At 42.7% G+C, this 27,248-nt stretch overlaps 1 pseudogene; it reads left to right on the top strand.

The window, feature by feature from the left end:
* LOC124671309 overlaps window positions 1-21,624 on the top strand; it is a 63,336-nt pseudogene extending 41,712 nt beyond the window's left edge.
* Window positions 21,625-27,248: the final 5,624 nt, after the last annotated feature.

Genomic DNA, 27,248 nt, shown 5'->3' with positions numbered 1-27,248 from the left:
GTGGTAATAGTCCAAACTTTAGCTACATTATTCTCTTTAGCAATTTTTTCTTTTCTTTCCCATCTAGCATGCAATTCAGCCATCAATCTAATATTTTCATTAATTCGAACTTGGATAGCGTTTGCTGTAGCAAATGACTTAATATCTTTAGTTTCATTAGGCATAACTTTCAATTTTAAAAGATCAACATCAGCGAAGACGACTATCAACCTTAGAAGCAAGAACATCAATTTTACCAAGCTTTTCTTCAACATATTTGTTAAAAGCAGTTTGTGTACTAATAAATTCTTTAAGCATGGCTTCAAGACTAGAGGGTACACTCCTATTATTGTTGTAAGAATTACCATAACCATTACCATTATTAGAAGGATATGACCTATAGTTGTTACCAGAATTATTCCTATAAGCCTTGTTGTTGAAATTATTATTTTTAATGAGGTTCACATCAACATGCTCTTCTTGAGCAACCAATGAAGCTAAAGGAAAATTATTAGGATCAACATTAGATCTACCATTAACAAGCATAGACATAAGAACATCGATCTTATTACTCAAGGAGGAGGTTTATTCAACAGAATTTACCTTCTTACCTTGTGGAGCCCTGTCAGTGTGCCATTCAGAGTAAGTGATCATCATATCATCAAGAAGCTTTGTTGCCGCCCCCAAGGTGATGGACATAAAAGTACCTCCAGCAGCTGAATCCAATAGGTTCCGCGAAGAAAAATTCAATCCTGCATAAAAGGTTTGGATGATCATCCAAGTAGTCAGTCCATGGGTAGGGCAATTCTTCACCAAAGATTTCATTCTTTCCCATGCTTGAGCAACATGTTCATTATCCAATTGCTTAAAATTCATTATGCTACTTCTCAAAGATATAATTTTAGCGGGAGGATAATATCTACCAATGAAAGCATCCTTACATTTAGTCCATGAATCAATACTATTTCTAGGCAAAGATAGCAACCAATCTTTAGCTCTTCCTCTTAAGGAGAAAGGAAACAATTTCAGTTTTATAATGTCTCCATCTATATCCTTATACTTTTGAATTTCACAAAGTTCAACAAAATTATTAAGATGGGCAGCAGCATCATCAGAACTAACACCAGAAAATTGCTCTCTCATAACAAGATTTAGTAAAGCAGGTTTAATTTCATAAAATTCTGCTGTAGTAGCAGGTGGAGCAATAGGTGTGCATAGGAAATCATTATTATTGGTGCTAGTGAAATCACACAATAGTAATAAAAATAAACTAAGCAGAACATAATTAAATAAAGTAAAGCTAGTAACTAATTTTTGTGTGTTTTTGATATAGAGAAAGCAAACAAAGCAGTAAATAAAGTAAAGTAAAGCAAGACAAAAACAAAGTAAAGAGATTGGATGTGGGAGACTCCCCTTCCAGCGTGTCTTGATCTCCCCGACAAATGCCGTGAAAAATTGCTTGATGGCGCGTGAGACACACGTCTGTTGAGAACCCCAAGAGGAAGGTGTGATGCGTACAGCAGCAAGTTTTCCCTCAGTAAGAAACCAAGGTTATCGAACCAGTAGGAGATGAAGGCCACGTGTGTAACATCCCAAAAATTTCAAAACAAAACAAATGAATTTCCCTAGTTCCAAATTTTGGAACCAACAAAAACTTTTATTGAATTAAGTTTGAGGCATAGTGATCTTGCTTAATTCTTGTGCTATTGCCATGATGACTTGTTAAAGTATTTTGAAATGATCTTAAACCCTAAACCTCACCCCTCTTTTCATCACCCAAGTTAAAATAAAATAAAAGGAAATTTAATAAGAAAAAGGCATTTGTGCCTATGACTGTTTTTGTAAATCTTTACCCTAAGCTCTTATACTTTGTTTAGAGGTTTGGAAAACCTTCTTACACCTTACCTAGTACTTCTCAAACCAAATCCAAAATGAAACCAAAGAAAATAAAAAGAAACTAAAAATGCCATAGAGGCATATGAGAGTAAAATAGCAAATTTGTGAATTTAAGAATCTTGACCCTAAGACATGTTGTGAATGGTTGGATCACTCCTCCATACCGTTTCAACACTCAACAACACCAATTGGGTCAAGCCAAGTCAAATTAAAAATCAAATACAACATATGCATCAAGACATATGTGACACATAGCCTTTTCACCAAACCTTGACCTATGACTTCAAACCTTGACCAAATGGTGTGAAACCATCTATAAGCCTAATATAACACTAAATTGACCCTAACCCATGCCTAAGTAAAGCAAGGGGAACAATTTACAAGAATAATGAAATTTGACATATCACCTCTTATGTGTTATGGCCATTTTTGCAAATCTTTGAACTAGACCATTTGGAATGGTTTCAATGGTTTGGAAATGTTTCTAAACTAACAAGAATCACTTTAGAGTCAAGAAAAGTCAAATCAAATGAAGAGAAATCAATTAGTGAGAAAATCCCATTTTCCCTCACATACACTTTGGCCAATTATGCAAATCTTCACCAAAGGCCACCATTGCTTGATCTATGGTTTGTAAAACTCTTATATATCATAAACAAACACAAATGCATCAAAGAAACCAGAATCAAATCAAAGAAAATCTCAAAACCAACATACATGTGATAATGGTCAAAAGTGAGTTTTATAAAATGTTCCTCACTTTACCCCTCTGGTTTTATCTTTTCTTAAACTAAACTTGGTCAACACTTGCCATGTCATCCAAGAACTTGTCAAGGTGAACAACTTTCCTGTTGACCACCATTGCTAACTTTGACCAGGTTGACCAGAATGGATTTGACAAGTAGTGACTTTGAAACAAAGTGAAGATGACCCCAATTTTGGAAACTTGCAAATCAACCCCAAAATGAACACCACCACCACCATTCTATCACATTAATTATATAAATGAGTTGCACCAAAAAGAATTCCAAAATTCAACTAAAAGTTTCTTGCGGCCATTATCACAAACACTTGGCTGGCATGATTTGCAAAATGACACACACCCTTTTACACACTGGATTTTAGCCTCCACCCCTTTCCATATGTGATCATCTACTTCCTGCACTCCCTCTGCATCAAGCCCTACCCTTTCTCACTGATTAAAGTGGTGCTAGGATCAAAATCATCACCATGCCGTACCCCATGCTCACACACATGCACTCATCCTCCCTGGTCCTCTCCTATCTCTCTCACCATGTCAACTAGGTAGCCTGCACTTGACCATGCACGCTGGTACCCTCCCTGGCCGAAGATATGCACCACATTGGCCAGAACACGCACACCCAGACCACGCCCAGAACGTGCCAGGCACGCGGTGAGCGCACACGGACAACGTCCAGGACGCGCCAGAGCGCCGCTCGTCCAGTCGCCCTCGTCCTCCCCTCCCTCTCTCACTTTGCACGCGTGATCACCACACCTACAGCTACACGCTAGACATGCTCACTCGCCGGCAGAGGACCAGTCACCGTCGCCATCATCGAAACCCTGCCGCGCCCGTACTGTCAGGACGGCGATGACGCCAGCACGCCCTCGTCCTCCCCTCGCTGTCCCTTCACGCGCGTCGTCCTCGCCATGATCGCAGCTACATAGCGCGCCCCCTACCTTGCCCCTTCACGCCCTCGAACGCCGTCGCCGTCGACGCTCTCTCACAGCACCCACCGGTCACCTCCCCATCTATAAATAGAGACCCTCCCCGAGCTAACCGAGCACACCATCGGCCTCCCCTCCTTCTCGTTGAGCTCCTCGACCACTTCCCCCATCCCAATTTAGCCGGAGTAGCTCCAATTGCACCGCCGACCACCGCCACAGTAGCTCATCACCGCCGTTGATTCCGACCACCTCCGCTCCTCCCACGGCTACCAGGAGGTTCCTCGTCGTCGACAACGTCGTCTAGCGTCCGCGCCGCCCCTCGCCGGAGCTCCATCACGCCATCGACCCCCTACCGCCGCCGCTCCAGCAAGGTCTTCCCCCTGTCGACGACGATGACTGCCAACCGCACGATCTATTTCTAATCCAACGGCGCACGTTGCCAGGTACCGTTTCGGTCGAATCGAGTCACTGACGCGTGGGACCTCTTGTCAGCTGGCCCGCGTCGTTACTGGGCTAGTTTATCTGTTTCAAACCAGGCGGCCCATTAGTTTTCCCGCCTAAGCCCTTTTAGCCTTATTCAAATTAATTCGTTTCAGCAATTATTCAATACTGGTCTGTGCTATAAATTGAATAGTTCAAATCCTACAAGCCCAAATTTAACAAATCCAATTGTTCCAGAAAGCTTATGAATTGATCTAGCAAACCCCACTGGTCTCAACCCCATATCTTGTGTAGTTTTTGAATAGCAAAAATAACAAAACAGAGACTTTTCAGTATTCAAATAAATCTTACAAATCAACCAATTTGAATTTTGAAGTGAATCCAATTGCAATAATTCACATTTCACCAACTCTAATTTACTATGTAAAAATATGATATAGGTTCTGTACATGATCATGGGCTAGAAGCAAAATATTGGCTATGTAGTCAATACTAGTCCATTTAAACTTTTTCAAATTTTAGGAATTTAAATCTATGAGGTGTAGCACCTCATTTAAAACATTTTCTCAAGTGTTATGAAGTAATTTGATGACCTCTATTGCTTAGGTTCATATTTGCTCACTTGTGGAATTTAAATCAAAATAGTATTTAACTTTGCAATGGTTATTTAAATCACATGAGATGATGAATCTCATTTAAATTATTTTTTCTCAAATAATAAGGGTGAAGTGTTGACCTTGGTCAACATGTGATCATCCCTGGTTATTTGAGAAGATTAAATCTTAAGAAGATTCAATGAGAGGAAATTATTTCTCCAAACCAAAGAGAAACCCTAATTCAAATTTTCAATGAGAGGAAATTATTCTCCTAGTATTAAATAAGGAAACCCTAGCATAATTTGGGAATAAATGTTAAATAGTGATGCTAGATCATTTGTGTGAGCCAATAAGGCTAATTAAGACTACCTAAGTGTTTATTGGTGATTGTATCCTCGTGTTCGTTTATAGACGCTAGTATCGGAGACTATCAAGAGGAAGAGGTCTTCTACCAAGAGGAAGAAGAAGAACACTTTGATCACCTCACCAATCAAGGCAAGCTATTACCAATGCAAGATAGATTAGTGCAAAGCTCTACAAGAGCAAGGCACCATTACTTTTTACTTTATGCTTAATGATCCTATCCCAAGTTTTTACTTTACAAGCTTTACTACCTTTGGTTTGTCAAAGTACTTTTTGATTCATGATTCACTTAGTTTAGTTATGGTATAGTACAAGAGTATCAAACTTAGCCTAGAGCAATACAAGTGATTAGCACCCTCAGGACTAGTTGCTAGTGCTAAACTAAAATTGGCTACTATAGATGGGAACTTGTGAAAACCAACGACTTTGAAAACCTTGGAATAAGGAGTCATTCTATTGAAAGAGTTTGAAGGTGAATATGACTTGTGAATGACTTGGTGAAATTTACCAAAAACTGATGGTTGGGTTCGGATGCGATAACATTCCAATTCTTAAGTATCACCACAATACCTGAATCTGGGTAAGGGTTAACTGGAAACTTATGTATTTTAGTATGGGTTCCCTCTGAACAAGCGTCATAGGGGTTATGCCGAGGCTGCCTCCATTTGAAAGTGAAATGACGTGAAATGAGGTGAATGTCCTACCCAGCCCTGTGCAGTTCCCGGGTTGACCGTTTGTTTTCACCGGGAGGCCAAGCTCATGGGGAGAGGTGCCTATACTAGGGTATGTAAATGAAAGGTTAGGATTGGTAGTTCTCGTACTGCGTACGATAAATCAGGGCCAGTTACCCCTGACGAACTATTGCAATTATTATGGCACAAGTGTACAACCTCTGCAGAGTGTAAAACTATTCGAATAGCCGCGTCCACGGTTATGGACGGTTGGAAGGGCCATACTGTTCCGTCATCAGATCCTTTTCAAAAATGTGACATATGACTTGTGACTCGAATTTGAAAGGTGACTTCAACTTTGAATCACAACTGATTTGTGGGAATGACACTAATGTTCCCACTTGAGTTAGTTAGCAAATGAAGAGGCTTTTATTATATACTTGTGAACTAAAACTGGCTTTATGCAAATAAACTTAGAGCTTAGAACCCCCTTACTATAGTTGATAGTATTTACCTTACTATTAGTTTGCGAGTACTTTAAAGTACTCATGGCTGTGTCCCTGGCTATTCAAATGGCCAGACTATGAAGACGAGTACCAGAACCCGGAAGAAGGACAACAGGACGTCTACGACAACTAGGATCACTCCTGACGTCAACAGTTGCCTGTGGAATAGATGGACCACTATTACGCTATTTTGCTTCCGCTATGTGTTATGTAATGGATCAATAGAACTTCTATTATTGTAATGAGACTGGATCATGTGATCGTTTATTTGTAAGACGATTATGTGTTGTAATGAATGATGTGTTGTGATATCAATCTATTAGGTCTCGCAAAAACAATATTCCTGGGATTGCGAGGAATGGCATAATAAGCATCTGGACTTAAAAATCCGGGTGTTGACAACGTGAAGGTTGTTGGCGGAGGAGTGTAGTGCGGCGCAACACCAGGGATTCCGGCGCCAACGTGGAACCTGCACAACACAATCAAAATACTTTGCCCCAACTTAACAGTGAGGTTGTCAATCTCACCGGCTTGCTGTAAACAAAGGATTAAACGTATGGTGTGGAAAATGATGTTTGTTTGCGAAGAACAACAGAGAACAGAGTTTGCAGTAGATTGTATTTCAGATGTAAAAGAATGGACTGGGGTCCACAGTTCACTAGTGGTGTCTCTCCAATAAGAAATAGCATGTTGGGTGAACAAATTACAGTTGGGCAATTGAAAAATAAAGAGGGCATAACAATGCACATACATATCATGATGACTACTATGAGATTTAATTAGGGCATTACGACAAAGTACATAGACCGCTATCCAGCATGCATCTATGCCTAAAAAGTACACCTTCGGGTTAGCATCCGCACCCCTTCCAGTATTAAGTTGCAAACAACAGACAATTGCATTAAGTATGGTGCGTAATGTAATCAACACAAATATCCTTAGACAAAGCATTGATGTTTTATCCCTAGTGGCAACATCACATCCACAACCTTAGAACTTTCTGTCATCTGTCCCGCATTCAATGGAGGCATGAACCCACTATCGAGCATAAATACTCCCTCTTGGAGTCACAAGTATCAACTTGGCCAGAGCCTCTACTAGCAATGGAGAGCATGCAAGAACATAAACAACATATATATGATAGATCAATAATCAACTTGACATTGTATTCCATATTCATCGGATCCCAACAAACACAACATGTAGCATTACAAATAGATGATCTTGATCATGATAGGCAGCTCACAAGATCTAACATGATAGCACAAGAGGAGAAGACAACCATCTAGCTACTGCTATGGACCCATAGTCCAAGGATGAACTACTCACACATCAGTCCGGAGGTGATCATGGTGATGTAGAGTCCTCCGGGAGATGATTCCCCTCTCCGGAAGGGTGCCGGAGGCGATCTCCTGAATCCCCCGAGATGGGATTGGCGGCGGCGGCGTCTCTGGAACTTTTTCCGTATCGTGGCTCTCGGTAATAGGGTTTTCGCGACGGAGAGTTTAAGTAGGCGGAAGGGCAGAGTCGGAGGAGGCACGGGGGCCCCACACCATAGGGCGGCGCGGGCCCCACCCTGGCCGCGCGGCGCTGTGGTGTCGGCGCCTCGTGGCCCCACTTCGTATCATCTTCGGTCTTCTGGAAGCTCCGTGGAAAAATAAGACCCTGGACGTTCGTTTCGTCCAATTCCGAGAATATTTCCTGTGTAGGATTTCTGAAACCAAAAACAGCACAAAACAGGAACTGGCGCTTCGGCATCTCGTTAATAGGTTAGTGCCAGAAAATGCATATAAATGATGTAAAGTGTGTATAAAACATGTGAGTATTATCATAAAACTAGCATGGAACATAAGAAATTATAGATACGTTTGAGACGTATCATACATCTATTTGCATCTCGCATCATGTCGTGACGTGTAGTTTGTGCATATCACTTAACAAGAACCCGGAGTATTTCGGACACCAAGTAGGGTTTATTCCCGCTCCACTTAATTTTGAAGTACCTCACCCCTGCCATGTTATTCCATGATAATCAACATTTAACTCTGTCGGTAGAAATGCAACTCCAACCTTAATTTTTTGTCCGGGGTTCCAACTCCGATTAATTTGGATAAGTTGCATCGCATCATCGTTGCCATGCCATGCATATCATATCATGATCATGTTGATTCTTTTGCCGTAGTAGTAAATTGTATATCCGTTGTTTTTTCTAGTGCTCCGCTTCTTCACGGATAGGGCGTCGAGTTGTTGCGAGCTACGGCAAGATCTTCGGATGTCCTTCGGCAATCTTTAATAGGCAAGCATTTCCACACTCCTGTCTCTGCGGGAGTCTTTTACCTATTTTATTTTGCCTTCTCTCTTATGCTAGCCTTGAGTTGCGATCTTGTCATGTGTCCTATCCACCTGTTTCCTCAAGCAACCCATATTGCCTCCACCACCCTCCTAAAGCTGTTGTTTCGTTATCGGGTCTGCCTTTTCGAGTCTTAGTGCATGCTTAGTACCGTGTTTATCTTGTTACCGTTATCGTTATCGGATTATCTGTTGGGGGATCATGACACATGCTACATGGATATATCTGTTGGAGGTATCATGGTTACTTTAATTGTTAATAGATGTTAAGCGGAGGCATCGGTGGGTCAGTTGCTTGTTTTATGATGGCTCACTTGTGTTTCTTTAAAACCTAGGACCTGTTCCGAGACTAAGCTCTCTAACCACACGTGGGTATGTTTATTGGTTCATCTCTCGACCACTGCCGGAATCTACAGCTTTGTCCAGTGGCCACAACTAGTTCGTAATGTTTTACTTTTTGTAATTGCGTGCATGCTAGCCTGTTACTTCTTTATTTTGGGAAGCCCATATGTGCCTTGTATCCCTTGTTTCTGGTATGCCTGTATAGGATGCGATACATTCGTTCATCAATGCTGAAGCGGGTCATTCACCCCAGTGTGTGTTTTGACCCTCGGAAGCCGTAGGCGCAAATAGCTAAGTCTGTTTCGGAGATTCGGCCAGACTTCGACGTGGGTTAACTTAGTTAGGTGGCTTCCTGTACATTGTTGTCGTGAAGGAGAGTGCGAGTCGTGATGCTCCACCTTTTTACCATTTCCTTTGGAGTTGATCATGCGTGTGGTCACATTTGGGACGCCTGCAGGGTTAAATATTTTCGAAAAGTCGTGTCCGCAGTTATGGACAACTTGGAGCTGTATGACTCGACCATAGACAATTTACACATGTTATCTCAATAATAATAACTTGCATAGTAATTTAGCACAACTTTAATAACAACAGGTTAAAATTTGTCAACCGTGTGAGTGCCCTTGCAAGTACTTCCTTTGCGAAGGGGGGAACGCATCGGCTGGGTTATGTTTGCAGAGTATAAAACTGTCAGCTTATGCGCTCTCTTATCTATTCTAGCACCTGTAAGTTGTGAGTGTCTCTATAGGTTTTTAGTGCTTGCGCGCTGCCGTTTAACCCTGATGTCTACGCACGCTTCTATTCTTATATACAGTGTTGGGCCTCCAAGTGCAGAGGTTTGTAGAACAGCGGCAAGTTTCCCTTAAGTGGATCACCTAAGGTTTATCAAACTCATGGAGGTAGAGGTCAAAGTTATCCGGCCCTCTCAAGAAACCCTGCAATTACGAGACAAGACGTCTCTTGTGTCCCCAACACACCCAATATATTTGTCAGGAGTATAGGTGCACTAGTTTGGCGAAGAGATAGTGAAATACAAGTAATATGGATGATTATAAATGGTAATTGCAATCTGAAATAAAGAGGGCAGCAAGCAAACATGTAGTAGAATTGGTTGTAAACGGTGTTTCAATACTTAGAAACAAGGCCTAAGGCTTCTTACTTTCACTAGTGGACACTCTCAACAATGATGTCATAATTGAATACATAGATATTAGCACTTCACTATGCTACTTTGAACCACTCTCCGATTTGATAACAAACACAAATTCACTGCGTAGGGCTACATAAGCATTCCTTAAAGTTCACATTCCCAATCTATGGACGCCCCACACTATCACCTTGATCAAACAAATATGGTACTAACTAGAGACCACAATTCATAAGTATTTCTGTAAATTAAGCTTAAGAAACAAACACGGTGTGCACACTATCACCTTCAGACCATTGGACAAGATGTCCTCGGAGATTACATAATAAAACCACTCGAGTAGCATAATAGTTGAAGAATGACATCTACATATTCAACTAGATTACAAAGCTCATGATCACATAAAGATCATATCATGGGAGAGAGAGACATACCACATATCTACCGGTAAAGCCCGCAGCCCTGAGGGAGAACTACTCCCTCCTCATCATGGGAGTCAGCAACGGTGATGGAGATGGCGGTGGAGTCGATGGAGATGGCTCAGGGGGAGATTCCCCATCCCGGCAGGGTGCCGAAATAGAGACTTCTGTCTCCTGAAACTTGTCTTCCGCGGCAGTGGAGCTACAGAACTTTTCTGGGATGGAGGCTGATTGATTTAGGGTTCACGCGTCGGGAGGCTTCTTATAGGCGGAAGGGCGAGGTCGGTGGAGGCCAAGCGCCCCACACCTACCCTAGGTGCGTCCAGGGCCTAGGTCGCGCCTAGGGGTGGTCTGGCCGCCCTGTGGCCTTTCTTCGTCTCCTTCGGACTTCGTCTTCATTATGGTAAAATAGGCACTTCGGGTTTTGTCTCGTCCAATTCCGAGAATATTTACTGTACAACTTTTCTGAAACCAAAAACAACAGAAAACAGGGATCTGGAACTGTGGCATCTTGTGAATAGGTTAGTGTCGGAAAATGTAAAAAGTGCAATGAAGTGTAAATAAAACATAGTAGAATTGGTGTAAACAAGCATGGAGCATCAAAAATTATAGATACGTTTGAGATGTATCAAGCATCCCCAAGCTTAACTCCTGCTCGTCCTCGAGTAGGTAAGTGATAACAAAATAATTTTTGAGGTGACATGCAGCCAACACAATCTTGATCAAGTTATTGTAAAATCATTGTGAGCTGGGATCAAAGTACTTTAAACATAGACATGATAGATATAATTCTAACAATAGAATATAGCAACTATGTTTCAACATAAAAAGTAACTCAAACAAAGGATCATGAATAATTATGCAATGAAAGCAATTGTTTGTTTATGAGTATAGAGAAAACATAGCAAAGTGGTATTCAGCTTGTCCTTCATGGAATAACAAGACATAAATGCTAGGACACCTTTAAAGTTCAAAGGGTGACTAGATACAAGTAATTTAAAATCAAGTAATATCATAATCATGAATCAATCAATAAGTCTTGGGACTATGCACATTATACTCAGAATGACAACTATGCTCTCTTAATTGGTGCATAAAGCAAGAAGATGAAGACTCAACATAAAACTAAAAAAAGGTCCTTCGAAGAAGGAAGAAAGAATCAACAATTTTTATAGAGCTTTCAAAAAGGTATGGTACTTATTAGTTTTGAGCTCTCATTGACCCTATCATAGGCATCTTGAATGGTTATAGTTAATGTGAGGGCAAAAATGAGTCATATGCTTGACAAATCATAAGTTAAAAATCTCATGCCCCTTGAATACGAGTACCTACACCTCATGCTACTCAACTTAGGTCCCAAATAAGTTCTTGTCATTGTAAGTATACATGTATTATTAAGAACGCCAACATGGGTACCTCTTGCTCCATGATATAGAAGTAATCCTTCATATAGGAGCAATCCCACACCAAAATGACAAGACAAACAGATAATGAGCATCTCAGCAATCCTTTTATTTACTATGGGCATAATTTTTATTGAAGATGCTTCATAGAATGCTCACTATGGAATGAATGTTGTAAACTTCCACCATGAATGATGCATGGCTTGGGTTAGCGGCCCAACATTTCTCTAACACATATACAAACTCCATGGACTTACAAGTTTCCATTTTATTTCACATCGTTAGGCATCCATAAACAAAAGATCATGTCATCAACTAAATAAGAATAAGTGCAATGTTGAAAGCGTGCCCCATGAAAGCATGGTTGTGCTAACTCCCAACTTACAACTTGTAAGCATATAATCTACATAATATAATCACAATGGTTGAAGTTTATTAAGTGCAAGAAAGTAAATGTGCCATCAAGTTCGTGAGAGCTTTACTGACTATGATTCATAATCAATTTGAAAGATAGATAAAAACATGATGAATATACTTGGAATAGCAATAATGGTAATAGGTAGATATGGTGGACACAATTGGAAAACTTTGGTTTTTAGTGGTTTGATGCATGAGTAGAGCTTCATCCTCAGTACAGGCAAAGGCTAGCAAAAGACTAGGAGCGACCAACTAAGAGAGCAATAATGGCCATAATCATGCATACCGACAAAACAATATTAATCAAAGCATAAAATGATATCACAAGTCAAAATCTAAATGATCATAGAGGCTTTAGTTGACTGGTTGGTAGTCATAACATGGTATAAGCATGTGCCAAGTCAACCCAATAAAGCATCAAAGGATAATATCACAATATTATGCTTCTTATGATAGAAACAACACATGATTCTTTCAATGGCACATTAAGCACTCTCATATATTTGAGATAAGTCATGATGCAACAATAAATACTAAGCATATCATAAAAATAACATCCAACATGTTCATCCCTGGACTATGGGTCCATAACAATAGCTAGATTGTTGTCTTCCGCAATTTGTGCCTCATGTTTAGATCTTGTGAGCTGCCTATCATGATCAAGATCATCCTTATGTAATGCTACATGTTGTGTTTGCTGGGATCCGATGAATATTGAATACTATGGTTGAGATTGATTATATTCATGTCATATGTCATTTGTGATCTTGCATGCTCTCCGTTGCTAGTAGATGCTTTGGCCAAGTAGATGCTTGTGACTCCAAGAGGGAGTATTTATGCTCGATAGTGGGTTCATGCCTCTAGTTTTCTGGAAGAGTGACAATAACTTATAAGATTGTAGATGTGTTGTTTCTACTAGGGAGAAAACTACAATGGTTTATCCAAGGATAATTCTATTGTTTACTTTACACACATTGCTTAATGTCATTATCTGTTGCTTGCAACTTAATACTGAAAGGGGTGCGGATGCTAACCGGAAGGTGAATTATTAGTCATAGACGCAGTTGGATTACGGTATGTGTATTATGTTGTAATGCCCAAACGAATCTCATAGTAGTCATCTTGATATGTATGATCTTTATTCTATCATTTGCCCAGCTGTAATTTGTTCACCCAACATGCTATTTATCTTTATGGAGAGACACCACTAGTGAACTGTGGACCCCGGTCCTTTCTTACTATGTTTTACTTACACTTTGTTGCACTTTTACATGATTTCCGGCACTAACCTATTGACAAGATGCCACAGTAACAGTTCCCTGTTTTCTGCTGTTTTGGTTTCAGAAAAGTTGTACAGGAAACATTCTCGGAATTGGACGGGACAAAATCCAAAGTCAATATTTCTCCGTAACAAAGACAGAGACCGGAAGGGGGATGAAGAAGCGCCAGGGGGAAGCCAGGCCAACCTAGGAGCGGCCTAGACCCTGGCCGCGCCTAGGGGTTGTGTGGGCCCACCAGGGCTCCACCGACCTCGCCCTTCCGCCTATTTATTCACGATCTTGGGAAAACCCCAGACACCCAAGCCTCCATCCACGAAAAGTTTCGTTGCGGCCGCCATCGCAGAACCCATCTCGGGGGGTTCTGAAGCTCTTCCCGGCACCCTGCCGGAGGGGGAAATCATCACCGAAGGCATCTACATCGCCATGCCCGCCTCCGAAGTGATGTGTGAGTAGTTCATCCCTGGACTATGGGTCCATAACAGTAGCTAGATGGTTTTCTTCTCCAAGTTGTGCTTCATGTATAGATCTTGTGAGCTGCCCTACATGTTCAAGATCATCTTTATGTAATCCTACATGTTGTGTTTGCTGGGATCCGATGAATATTGTGTACTATGTTGAGGTCGATTATATATTCATGTCATATGTTATTTGTGATCTTGCATGCTCTCCGTTGCTAGTAGAAACTCTGGCAAGGTGGATACTTGTGACTCCAAGAGGGGGTATTTATGCTCGATAGTGTAACATCCCTAGTTTTCAAAATACAAAAACCTGCATGCATTCATGGCATCTTTGCATTTGTTCATGTACACATAAATTGTTAAGCACAACTGAGAAAAACTATAGCCAAATATCCTATTTGCAAAGAACTTTATTTCCCTACCATGCTAAATTGTGTCAAAACATTGTTCTTTACTGTTTAAAATAAAGCCTTGAATTTTACAAAAATTTAGAAATTGGTTTAGGTCAATTTGGATACCTAAAACTAAAGTTATGTCAAAAACAGTAAAAAGGAAAAAGAAAAAGAACAAAAAAAAAGAAAGAAAAACGGTTCGGACCGGCCGAATGGGCCAGCCCGACCGCATCGGCCCAACAGCCTGCCAAAGCGCGGCCCGCACCGCACCGCCTTTTCCTTTTTGTTTTTTTTTCCTTCTCTCCCTTTCCCTCACCGACAGGTGGGGCCCGCCCGTCAGCGGGGCCCGCACGTCAGCGCCTTCTTCCTCCCGTGTCCTGGCCGGACTCTGCTCCGCCGTTGCTTGCCTAGGTCGACTTGGAGCGAAATCGTAGCCGTCCGCGCCCCTCGACGTCCGTGCTCGGGCCCCCTATTTAAAGCGCCGCGCCCCGCACTTTTCCCCCAAGCCGCCGCCCCAAACCGCGCCGCCAAGCCCCGGCGATTTCTCGCCGAAGTCGCCGCGCCTGCCACCGCCAACAGCCGCCTGCCGCGCGCGCCCTAGCTCGCCATCTGCCGCGCCGCCACCACCACTGTCCGCGCCACGTCGCGCCGCCTCCCGTAGCCGCCTCCGACGCTGCCAGCTCCCGCCGTAGCGCCGCCGACGCCACCCGCCCGAGCCTCCGCCGTCGCGCCATTACCGCCGGCCGGCAGGTAAGCTCCACCCCCTTTTTCCTTTTGTTTTTATTTTATTTTCTTTTAGCGTTTAGATCTGATCCGTCCAGATCGATTGGATCTAACGGCCACGGTAGTCCCGTGGGGCGATCCGCGTGATCCCCGCGCGACCAATCACGTCGCGCCGCGTGGCAGCTTCGTCGGCGCCCCGGTCAATTTAGTCAAACGCGGTTTGAATTCGATTTTCAAATCTCAGATTTGCTGTCCAAACTTGTAAAATCGATATAAAATCAACCGCTGGGCCAAATTTTGCAAATTTTATATAGTTGGAAAGCTTGCAGTATGTAGAATACAACTATGCAGTAATATAGCATGGGTACAGTTATAGATTTCGTATTAAAATTCAGGTAGGGAATTTGACTATTGTACACTATAAAAATTATATAAAATAATCTACCGGGCCAAAATTTATGAATTTGTACTTTCTGGAATCCTCAGATCGTGTACTACAGTATGATATAGGAGTTGTACAACTTTGGTACGTGCACAAAGTTGCTTTAATAAAATCTATTCAAATCAGTAATTCAGTCATAATTCAAATTCTATAAATGGTTTTCGAGTAATTCCAATTGCTGCACCTTTGTATTACTGTAACCTATCCAGGGAGGTCCAACTCATATTTTTGCAACACATAATGCTTGCAGTAGCTAATTATTAAGATTGTATATGTTGAATAGATACTCGGTTAATGATTTTTTCCAAATCAAATTATATGTCCAGAATATTTTATTAACATGACACATATCAGAGAGCACATAATGCAACACTTACACACCACCTCTGGTGTGAAATTAAATGGTTGCATAGCATGCATGCATACATGTCTATGATTGTTCATATCGAATGTGTGTTTATTTGTTGTGAATTGTTTGAATAGATTGTGGAGGAGATCAAGGTGGTGCTTGTGATTGCTGTGATTGTGCGGGTTGCTTTGATCAAGGCAAGTGACATTCAAATCCTACCTATTTTATATATGCATTAGTGTTTTTCAAACTAGTATGCATGGTAGGAATTTGTTTTCGAAAGTTATGCTATGCTTATCAATCCCAGTAGTGTGTAGCCACCATGAACCCTTGCTAGCATTCTTAATTGCCTAGCAATAACAAAATGCCACTCGCTGTTTGATCATTCTGGATTGTGAGTATTGGAAATTAAAATTAACAACCTTAATGAAACACCTGGGTGGATTGGTTGAATGGTGGGCGGCTACTCAGGGCCACGGTGTGGTTGTCGTCGCCTGAGGGTACGTGACTACTCAGGGCCACTTTGTGGTTGTCGTCGCCTGAGGGTACGTGGCTACTCAGGGCCATATCGTGGTTGTCTTCGCCTGAGGGTGCGCATAAGTTGAGTGGCTACTCAGGGCCACATGACTCCCGTCTAGTACTTGTCATGTGGTTGTCGTCGCTCGAGATGTGCACTTGTGGATGGCCACTCAGGATTAAAGAGATTAATATGTCGTCCATGTTTAGTTAGCTTCCAGTGCAGCCTTATGGTATTATGGGCTCTGCCGGGATTAAGTAAGTTGTGAGGCCAAACTTGTTGCTTGACATGATGATGTGGCTAGCTACCAAACGGGAACGGGTCTTGCTAGTTATGGTTGAAGCCTCCTCTCGAAAGATCTTGTCTCATTTCTTCTCTTGGGAAGGGTGGGTCGTAAGGTGAAAGTGCACAACCTCTCGAGAGTAAACCTAAGATCTTAGCCGTGTCCCCGGTTACGGACAATTTGAGCTTTCTAGGCAGGGAAAGTACGGAAGAATCTCATCACCTTTTCTGAATAAGTTAAAATTTGAGTAGTAACTGTCGGATAGTACATGGGAGATGTAACCATGATACTGTTTAAGACATCATTATGAGTTTTGCAAAATGTTTCGATTTGAAATAAAAATGTAGGATAAAATTGGCTTTGTGCAAATTTGCCTAAACTCCACTTGCCATATATCATGTAGATAGCTATGCCCAAAACATCCACCATATAAGTGTCATTTGCCAGTACATCATTGTACTGACCTCCATTCGTGGGGCTGCATATTCAAACGTGCAGGTTCGTCTCGAGGAGGAGTACTAGGTAGGATCTCGAGTCTACATTCCAACATGTCCGCCTCGTGGCGCATGAAGACAATGGAGGCTCACTGCAGCTTATTTTTCCGTTGTGTTTGCTTTGAACTTTTAAATTTGAGCTAGTCTATTTTGGCTATGCAATTTGTAAGACTTTATTTTATCTCCTGAGGATCTGCGTTGTAATAAATTTGATACTATTGCTATGATTACTACATTTGAAATGTGTGTGCTATCAGTGATCCCGGGAATAGCACTATACACAGGTATCTTGCCTTTATTTAAAAGGTAGGGTGCTACAAAATGGTATCAGAGCATAGTGTTGCCTGTAGGATCGAGACCCTAGGATTTGGAAAACCATAGGATACAAACTTGTTTAAAATGATAGTTATGAAAATTATTTCTGCACTTATCTATTCTTTTGAATTCCTTTCTAATCTTGCCTTCTCTTATAAATTTTAGATGGAGCGATCAAGAGACGTTAGAAGATCCCTTTAGACTATTAGGTTTTCTAGTTAATTACGTTTCTTTGTATTGTCCTACTATCTGATGTAAGGCAGTACCAACTATCTTAGTCGTATATTCGAAACTCGATAAGTTTTAAGTAAAAGTTTGAATTTCTGGTTTTCAATGTTTCTGTTTGGTTGTGTGACTTGCTTGTGCATGGGTAGGAAATTTTACTTCCTAGATCTGTCTATCTTATTCTTATCTGTGCTAAAACTATACCAGATGCCGCCAAGACGTGACCCAACTCAGGATGCACTGAATCAGATGATGACAGCTCAGGCACAGCTCATGCAGATGATGACCCAGTTCATCCAAACCGCCCAGAACAACAACAACAATCCACCACCACCACCTCCACCACCGCCGCCACCTCCACCACCACCACCACCACCCCCAGTGGATAGACTCGCCAGATTTCTGAGACTTCGACCAGCTAAGTTCTCCAGTGCCACTGAACCTATTGTAGCTGATGACTGGCTGCGCTCCGTCAACAAGGACTTAGTCACCTGTGAGTGCACGGAGGCTGAGAAGATTAGGTTCACCGCTCACTTGCTGGAAGGACCTGCTGCGATGTGGTGGGAGACTTATCAACTCACCCATCCAATAGATGGCTTAGACTGGGAAACCTTCAAGGAGGGATTCCGTACTGCCCACATCTCCTCGGGCATTATGAATCTCAAGAGAGATGAATTCCGCAGTTTGAGACAGGGAGGGAGAACTCTGAAGGAATACATGGATGACTTCTGTACCTTGGCGAGGTATGCCCCTGAGGACATTGACACAGATGCTAAGAGGAAGGAGAAGTTCCTCAATGGACTTAAGGGTGAATTGAAGATTCCATTGTCGGTGGCTTACGCACCCAGTTACCAGTCCCTACTTGATCAAGCCATCACCTTGGACAACAATATCAAGAAGGAGGAGAACCGCAAGAGGAAGTTTAGCAATAAGAGTCACACTGAGCCATTCCACAAGAAGCACCATTCTTCTGATGGGAATGGAAGTCATAGCTCACACAGGCATAACGGTCATTTCAACAAGGGGAATGGCAACAATTTCAATGGTCACAAGTTCAATGGAGGATCCAGGGGAAATCATTCCAATGGGAACCACAGTGGAAACAATGGCCGTCACAATGGGAATAATGGCCAACACCGACACAATCCAAGAGACTTGTCCACTATCACATGCTACAAGTGTAAGAAGCCTGGACACTATTCTTCTGACTGTCCGGAGAATAAGTCTGCTGAAACTACCAAACCCAATACCTTCCAAAAGGGACAGGCGAACCACCTCAACGTGGAGGAAGTGATGAATGAACCTGACGCTGTGATGGGTATGTTTCCACTCAACTCATTTACAGCATTGGTTTTATTTGATACTGGTGCATCGCATTCATTCATATCAAGAGCTTTTGTGAATAAAAATGGATTACCCACCGAAACAATAGGAAAAACTATTAAAGTAAGTTCCCCTGGTGGAGAGATGATAGTCAATTCGGGATGCCGAAGTTTGGTGTTAGAAATTGGCCCCTATAAATTCCCCGCTCACTTAGTAATCCTAGAATCACAAGGTTTGGATGTTATTTTGGGAATGGACTGGATGACAACCCATAGAGGAGTCATAGATTGTGTGAGTAAATCAATCACTCTCACAACCCCCGAGGGAAAACGAATTAGGTTCAAATCCCGATTGGACTTTGGAGAAATAAGGCTGGAAAATCTTAAGGGGGTTAGCCTAGACCAAGTACGCATAGTCAAGGAATACCCTGATGTTTTCCCTGATGAGCTACCAGGAATGCCTCCTGATAGAGATGTGGAGTTCCTTATAGAACTGCTTCCGGGCACGAGCCCTATAGCAAAGAGACCTTACCCTATGTCTACCGATGAGTTGAAGGAGCTCAAGAAACAACTGAAGGAGCAGTTAGGAAAAGGTTTCATTAGGGAGAGTTCGTCGCCGTGGGGAGCGCCGTTCTGTTTGTTGAGAAGAAGGACAAAAGCCAGCGTTTGGTTATGGATTACCGTTCGCTAAATGAGGTTACCATCAAGAACAAATACCCCCTACCTAGAATCAATGATCTTTTGATCAGTTGGTTGGAGCTAGTGTGTTTTCCAAGATCGACCTTCGGTCTGGATATTTTCAGCTCAAGATTAGAGAACATGACATTCCCAAGACAGCCTTTGTCACTAGATATGGTTCATATGAGTATACGGTGATGCCTTTCGGCTTAACCAATGCTCCCTCATACTTCATGAATATGATGAACAAAGTGTTCATGGAATTCCTTGACAAGTTTGTCGTAGTTTTCATTGACGACATACTTATCTACTCCAAGAGCGAAGAGGAGCATGAGAAACACCTTCGTCTGATATTGGAGAAACTTCGAGAACACCAGCTATATGCCAAGTTTAGTAAATGTGAGTTTTGGCTTAGTGAAGTAGGCTTGGACACATCATATCCAAGGAAGGGATTGCTGTTGATCCATCCAAGGTTGCAGCTGTGACAGAATGGGAACCGCCTAAGAATGTCGGAGAAATTCGTAGCTTCCTGGGATTAGCAGGCTACTATAGGAGATTCATTGAGAATTTCTCCAAGATAGCTAAACCGATGACTGAGTTGCTAAAGAAAGAGAAGAAGTTTACTTGGACTGAGGCATGTGAGGCCAGTTTCCAGGAATTGAAGAAGAGATTGGTGTCTGCACCGATCCTGTGTCTACCAGATCTGGAGAAGGAGTTCCAAGTGTACTGTGATGCATCTCACCAAGGCCTTGGAAGTGTGTTGATGCAGGAAGGCAAGGTAGCAGCTTATGCTTCGAGGCAACTCAAGAAACATGAAGTCAATTATCCCACACACGATATAGAGTTAGCTTCAGTAGTGCATGCACTGAAGACCTGGAGACACTATTTGATGGGGAAACGATGTGAAGTATTCACCGACCACAAGAGTTTGAAGTACATTTTCACCCAGAAGGAATTGAACATGAGGCAAAGAAGATGGTTGGAACTCATCAAGGATTACGATCTGAGTTTGCAATACCACCCCGGTAAAGCAAACGTAGTGGCAGATGCCCTAAGTCGTAAGTCTTATCTGAATTGGCTATCGACGGAGGATTTACCGGAAGATCTGTGCAAGGGATTGAAGGACCTTAGTTTGGAAGTAGTACCGGAAGGCTTTGTAGCATCCTTAATAGTACAACCTACGCTGATGGATAGGATAAAAGAAACCCAGAAGGGAGACGAAGATATAGAGAAGATACGGGAAAACTTGAAGGAGGATAAAGCAAAAGGTTTTAGTGAAGATGAACAGGGTATTGTTTGGTTTGGAAAGCGTATTTGCGTAGCCAATGACCCTGAGCTAAGGAAGCTGATATTTCAGGAAGCTCATGAGACACCATATTCCATTCACCCTGGCAATACCAAGATGTACATGGATCTGAAGGAGAGATTTTGGTGGAATAATATGAAGCGAGACATCGCCGAATATATAGCCAAGTGTGATGTGTGCAGCGAGTAAAGGCTGAGCACCGTGAAGCCAGCTGGGTTACTGCAACCGCCGAAGGTTCCAGATCGGAAGTGGGACCAAATTGGTATGGACTTCATTATCGGATTACCCCGAACAAAGTCGTGGTATGATTCGATTTGGGTAATAGTGGATCGTTTGACCAAGGTAGCTCACTTTGTACCCGTGAAGACCACTTACACCAGCCGCTAAGTTAGCGGATATCTATATGAAGAGGATAGTATGCCTTCACGGAGTTCCTAAGAGTATTGTGTCTGATAGAGGTACCCAATTTACCTCGCATTTCTGGAAGCAGTTGCATGAGTCCTTAGGAACTAGATTGGAGTTTAGTACAGCATTTCACCCTCAGACAGATGGACAGACTGAGAGAGTGAATCAGATCCTGGAGGATATGCTCGAGAGCTTGTGTTATAGACTATGGAACTAGTTGGGATGATAGTTTACCGTATGCGGAGTTCTCCTACAACAATAGCTACCGAGCCAAGCATAGAGATGTCCCCATTTGAAGCCCTGTATGGGAGGAAGTGTACCACGCCCCTGCTGTGGAGTGGAGTAGGAGAAAGGAGTTTCTTTGGACCAGATATCATCCAAGAAGCCGAAGAAAAGGTTAGACTGATCAAGGATAGATTGAAGGTAGCACAGTCTAGACAAAAGAGCTATGCTGACAATAAGCGTAGAGATGTCTCATATGAAATAGGCGATAGAGTTTATCTCAGAGTGTCACCCCTTCGAGGAGTCAAGAGATTTGGGATCAAGGGAAAGTTAGCCCCGAGATTCATCGGACCGTTCAAGATCTTATCTCGCAAAGGAGAAGTAGCTTATGAGATTGAACTGCCAGAGATTCTTTCAGCTGTTCATAATGTGTTCCATGTCAGTCAGTTGAAGAAATGTCACCCTGAGATGTCAGAAACACCATTAAAGGATACAGTACCGCTCGAGGAAGTTCAATTGGAAAGTGACTTGACATATGAGGAGAAACCCATTAAGATCTTGGAGAGAGCTGAAAGAAATACTCGCACCAAAACTATCAAGTTCTGCAAGGTCCAATGGAGTCACCATACCGAGGAAGAGGCAACTTGGGAACGCGAAGACAGTCTTCGAGAAGATTACCCACACCTATTTGCTAGCCTTTCCGAAGCCCGAGGACGTGCTTCATCTTAAGGGGGTTAGTCTGTAACATCCCTAGTTTTCAAAATACAAAAACCTGCATGCATTCATGGCATCTTTGCATTTGTTCATGTACACATAAATTGTTAAGCACAACTGAGAAAAACTATAGCCAAATATCCTATTTGCAAAGAACTTTATTTCCCTACCATGCTAAATTGTGTCAAAACATTGTTCTTTACTGTTTAAAATAAAGCCTTGAATTTTACAAAAATTTAGAAATTGGTTTAGGTCAATTTGGATACCTAAAACTAAAGTTATGTCAAAAACAGTAAAAAGGAAAAAGAAAAAGAACAAAAAAAGAAAGAAAAACGGTTCGGACCGGCCGAATGGGCCAGCCCGACCGCATCGGCCCAACAGCCTGCCAAAGCGCGGCCCGCACCGCACCGCCTTTTCCTTTTTGTTTTTTTTTCCTTCTCTCCCTTTCCCTCACCGACAGGTGGGGCCCGCCCGTCAGCGGGGCCCGCTCGTCAGCGCCTTCTTCCTCCCGTGTCCTGGCCGGACTCTGCTCCGCCGTTGCTTGCCTAGGTCGACTCGGAGCGAAATCGTAGCCGTCCGCGCCCCTCGACGTCCGTGCTCGGGCCCCCTATTTAAAGCGCCGCGCCCCGCACTTTTCCCCCAAGCCGCCGCCCCAAACCGCGCCGCCAAGCCCCGGCGATTTCTCGCCGAAGTCGCCGCGCCTGCCACCGCCAACAGCCGCCTGCCGCGCGCGCCCTAGCTCGCCATCTGCCGCGCCGCCACCACCACTGTCCGCGCCACGTCGCGCCGCCTCCCGTAGCCGCCTCCGACGCTGCCAGCTCCCGCCGTAGCGCCGCCGACGCCACCCGCCCGAGCCTCCGCCGTCGCGCCATTACCGCCGGCCGGCAGGTAAGCTCCACCCCCTTTTTCCTTTTGTTTTTATTTTATTTTCTTTTAGCGTTTAGATCTGATCCGTCCAGATCGATTGGATCTAACGGCCACGGTAGTCCCAGGGGGGCGATCCGCGTGATCACCGCGCGGCCAATCGCGTCGCGCCGCGTGGCAGCTTCTGTCAGCGCCCCGGTCAATTTAGTCAAACGCGGTTTGAATTCGATTTTCAAATCTCAGATTTGCTGTCCAAACTTGTAAAATCGATATAAAATCAACCGCTGGGCCAAATTTTGCAAATTTTATATAGTTGGAAAGCTTGCAGTATGTAGAATACAACTATGCAGTAATATAGCATGGGTACAGTTATAGATTTCGTATTAAAATTCAGGTAGGGAATTTGACTATTGTACACTATAAAAATTATATAAAATAATCTACCGGGCCAAAATTTATGAATTTGTACTTTCTGGAATCCTCAGATCGTGTACTACAGTATGATATAGGAGTTGTACAACTTTGGTACGTGCACAAAGTTGCTTTAATAAAATCTATTCAAATCAGTAATTCAGTCATAATTCAAATTCTATAAATGGTTTTCGAGTAATTCCAATTGCTGCACCTTTGTATTACTGTAACCTATCCAGGGAGGTCCAACTCATATTTTTGCAACACATAATGCTTGCAGTAGCTAATTATTAAGATTGTATATGTTGAATAGATACTCGGTTAATGATTTTTTCCAAATCAAATTATATGTCCAGAATATTTTATTAACATGACACATATCGTAGAGCACATAATGCAACACTTACACACCACCTCTGGTGTGAAATTAAATGGTTGCATAGCATGCATGCATACATGTCTATGATTGTTCATATCGAATGTGTGTTTATTTGTTGTGAATTGTTTGAATAGATTGTGGAGGAGATCAAGGTGGTGCTTGTGATTGCTGTGATTGTGCGGGTTGCTTTGATCAAGGCAAGTGACATTCAAATCCTACCTATTTTATATATGCATTAGTGTTTTTCAAACTAGTATGCATGGTAGGAATTTGTTTTCGAAAGTTATGCTATGCTTATCAATCCCAGTAGTGTGTAGCCACCATGAACCCTTGCTAGCATTCTTAGTTGCCTAGCAATAACAAAATGCCACTGCTGTTTGATCATTCTGGATTGTGAGTATTGGAAATTAAAATTAACAACCTTAATGAAACACCTGGGTGGATTGGTTGAATGGTGGGCGGCTACTCAGGGCCACGGTGTGGTTGTCGTCGCCTGAGGGTACGTGACTACTCAGGGCCACTTTGTGGTTGTCGTCGCCTGAGGGTACGTGGCTACTCAGGGCCATATCGTGGTTGTCTTCGCCTGAGGGTGCGCATAAGTTGAGTGGCTACTCAGGGCCACATGACTCCTGTCTAGTACTTGTCATGTGGTTGTCGTCGCCTGAGATGTGCACTTGTGGATGGCCACTCAGGATTAAAGAGATTAATATGTCGTCCATGTTTAGTTAGCTTCCAAGTGCAGCCTTATGGTATTATGGGCTCGCTGGGATTAAGTAAGTTGTGAGGCCAAACTTGTTGCTTGACATGATGATGTGGCTAGCTACCAAACGGGAACGGGTCTTGCTAGTTATGGTTGAAGCCTCCTCTCGAAAGATCTTGTCTCATTTCTTCTCTTGGGAAGGGTGGGTCGTAAGGTGAAAGTGCACAACCTCTCGAGAGTAAACCTAAGATCTTAGCGGTGTCCCCGGTTACGGACAATTTGAGCTTTCTAGGCAGGAAAGTACGGAAGAATCTCATCACCTTTTCTGAATAAGTTAAAATTTGAGTAGTAACTCGTCCGGATAGTACATGGGAGATGTAACCATGATACTGTTTAAGACATCATTATGAGTTTTGCAAAATGTTTCGATTTGAAATAAAAATGTAGGATAAAATTGGCTTTGTGCAAATTTGCCTAAACTCCACTTGCCATATATCATGTAGATAGCTATGCCCAAAACATCCACCATATAAGTGTCATTTGCCAGTACATCATTGTACTGACCTCCATTCGTGGGGCTGCATATTCAAACGTGCAGGTTCGTCTGAGGAGGAGTACTAGGTAGGATCTCGAGTCTACATTCCAACATGTCTGCCTGTGGCGCATGAAGACAATGGAGGCTCACTGCAGTTATTTTTCCGTTGTGTTTGCTTTGAACTTTTAAATTTGAGCTAGTCTATTTTGGCTATGCAATTTGTAAGACTTTATTTTATCTCCTGAGGATCTGCGTTGTAATAAATTTGATACTATTGCTATGATTACTACATTTGAAATGTGTGTGCTATCAGTGATCCCGGGAATAGCACTATACACAGGTATCTTGCCTTTATTTAAAAGGTAGGGTGCTACAGATAGTAGGTTCATGCCTCTAGTTTTATGGGAGAGTGACAATAACTTCTAAGATTGTAGATGTGCTATTGCTACTAGGGAGAAAACAAAAATATTTTTTCCGAGGGTAATTTTATTGTTTACATTACACACAATGCTTAATGCAATTATCTGTTGCTTGCAACTTAATACTGGAAGGGGTGCAGACGCTAACCAGAAGGTGGATTTTTAGTCATAGACATAGTTGGATTACACTCTATGTGTCATGTTGTAATGCCCAATCAAATCTCATAGTAATCATCTTGTCATGTATGTTTGATATTCTATCAATTGCCCAGCTGTAATTTGTTCACCCAACATGCTATTTATCTTTATGGAGAGATGTGGTGACCCTGCATACCACTGCATGTTGTAGTATGCCAGTCGTTGATATAACATTCACGAAGTACCATTCCGCAAATATTACATCCCTCAGAGTAGTACAACAGAACATAGCAGGTCCATAACTCATTCACTTATTATTACAAGCATCAAACATATATTGTCTTGGAGCTCCTCTTGGGTCCTAAGAGGAATACTCCTGGGTTCGAGGTGAACCCAACTCAACTTACAATATAGGAGTCTCATAAAACTATACATTTATTGCCTCGAGCAGCTAAATACTAAGAGTTCGGGCTGCTCGGTTACTACTACTACTGGATGTCTCTAGGCTTGATCTCCTCCGGAAGCCTCCCCGGATCCGTAGACTATGAGATAGTCTACGCCTTCAACACCTCCTGAGAGGTCAGGTTCTTCATAGCCGATGATCTCGGCTTCTTCATTGTTGTCGTAGTTCTCCTCCAGACGATTCAGACAATCTAAGCATGGGATTTAAGAGTGGTATGAGTACGAGCGTACTCAACAAGTTCATTATAGATAAGAGGTGTATAATGCACTAGCTACGATATTAGACCAGAAAGTCTAATACCAATGCAAGTTTTGATAAACATTTCTTTAAAAGATTGCTTTTATTTCAAACAGCTATGTCCGTCAGCCTTCACCGGTTTACTAGAACTTCATGGAGCTCCTTTCCGGCCGCGTTCGCAGTTCCTTATCCCGGAACAGGGAGTGACAGGTCACATTTCTTTACACTCTGCAGAGGTGTGTTGCTTTACCCATAAGAGATCTTAACCTTGGTGCCAACCGGGCAGCTTTCCCGTCCACACTTCCTTCGGTGTGAGGCCCGGTATAAGGTCTAGCCAATCATGTTCCTCCGCTACCTCGAACACCCACCCTTTGTTGCATGCCCCGACCCTGGGTCCTCGCCGGTCCCATTATTCCCACTCACGGGTGGACCCCGACCACGACGACAGCTTGGGATCGAACCAAACTCCTTCGCCGGTAGCTGCAACCCATCATAGACCGCAATACCGTGGGGACTTAAGGCCTCCCCACCCAACCGCTTGCACTTCGAGCGACAAGTGTCTACGGACTATGCCGTGGGGACTTAAGGCTTCCCAGCCAACCGCTTGCCCCGACAGTATACAAGTGTCTACGGTAAAGCGCATCCGTTGATGAACGAGAGGTGGAAACACTTTTGACTATTCCGTCCCACTCCGGATCTTATGGTTAACACGGGTATTACGGCACAAGAATCATCGGCAACATTTGTTGTTTAATCCTA

This window comes from Lolium rigidum, chromosome 7, assembly GCF_022539505.1.
Source record: "Lolium rigidum isolate FL_2022 chromosome 7, APGP_CSIRO_Lrig_0.1, whole genome shotgun sequence".
In the NCBI taxonomy this organism is placed as follows: Eukaryota; Viridiplantae; Streptophyta; class Magnoliopsida; order Poales; family Poaceae; genus Lolium; species Lolium rigidum.
The sequence above is the reverse complement of the archived record's forward strand: the minus strand, read 5'-3'. Positions and strand labels throughout refer to the sequence as shown.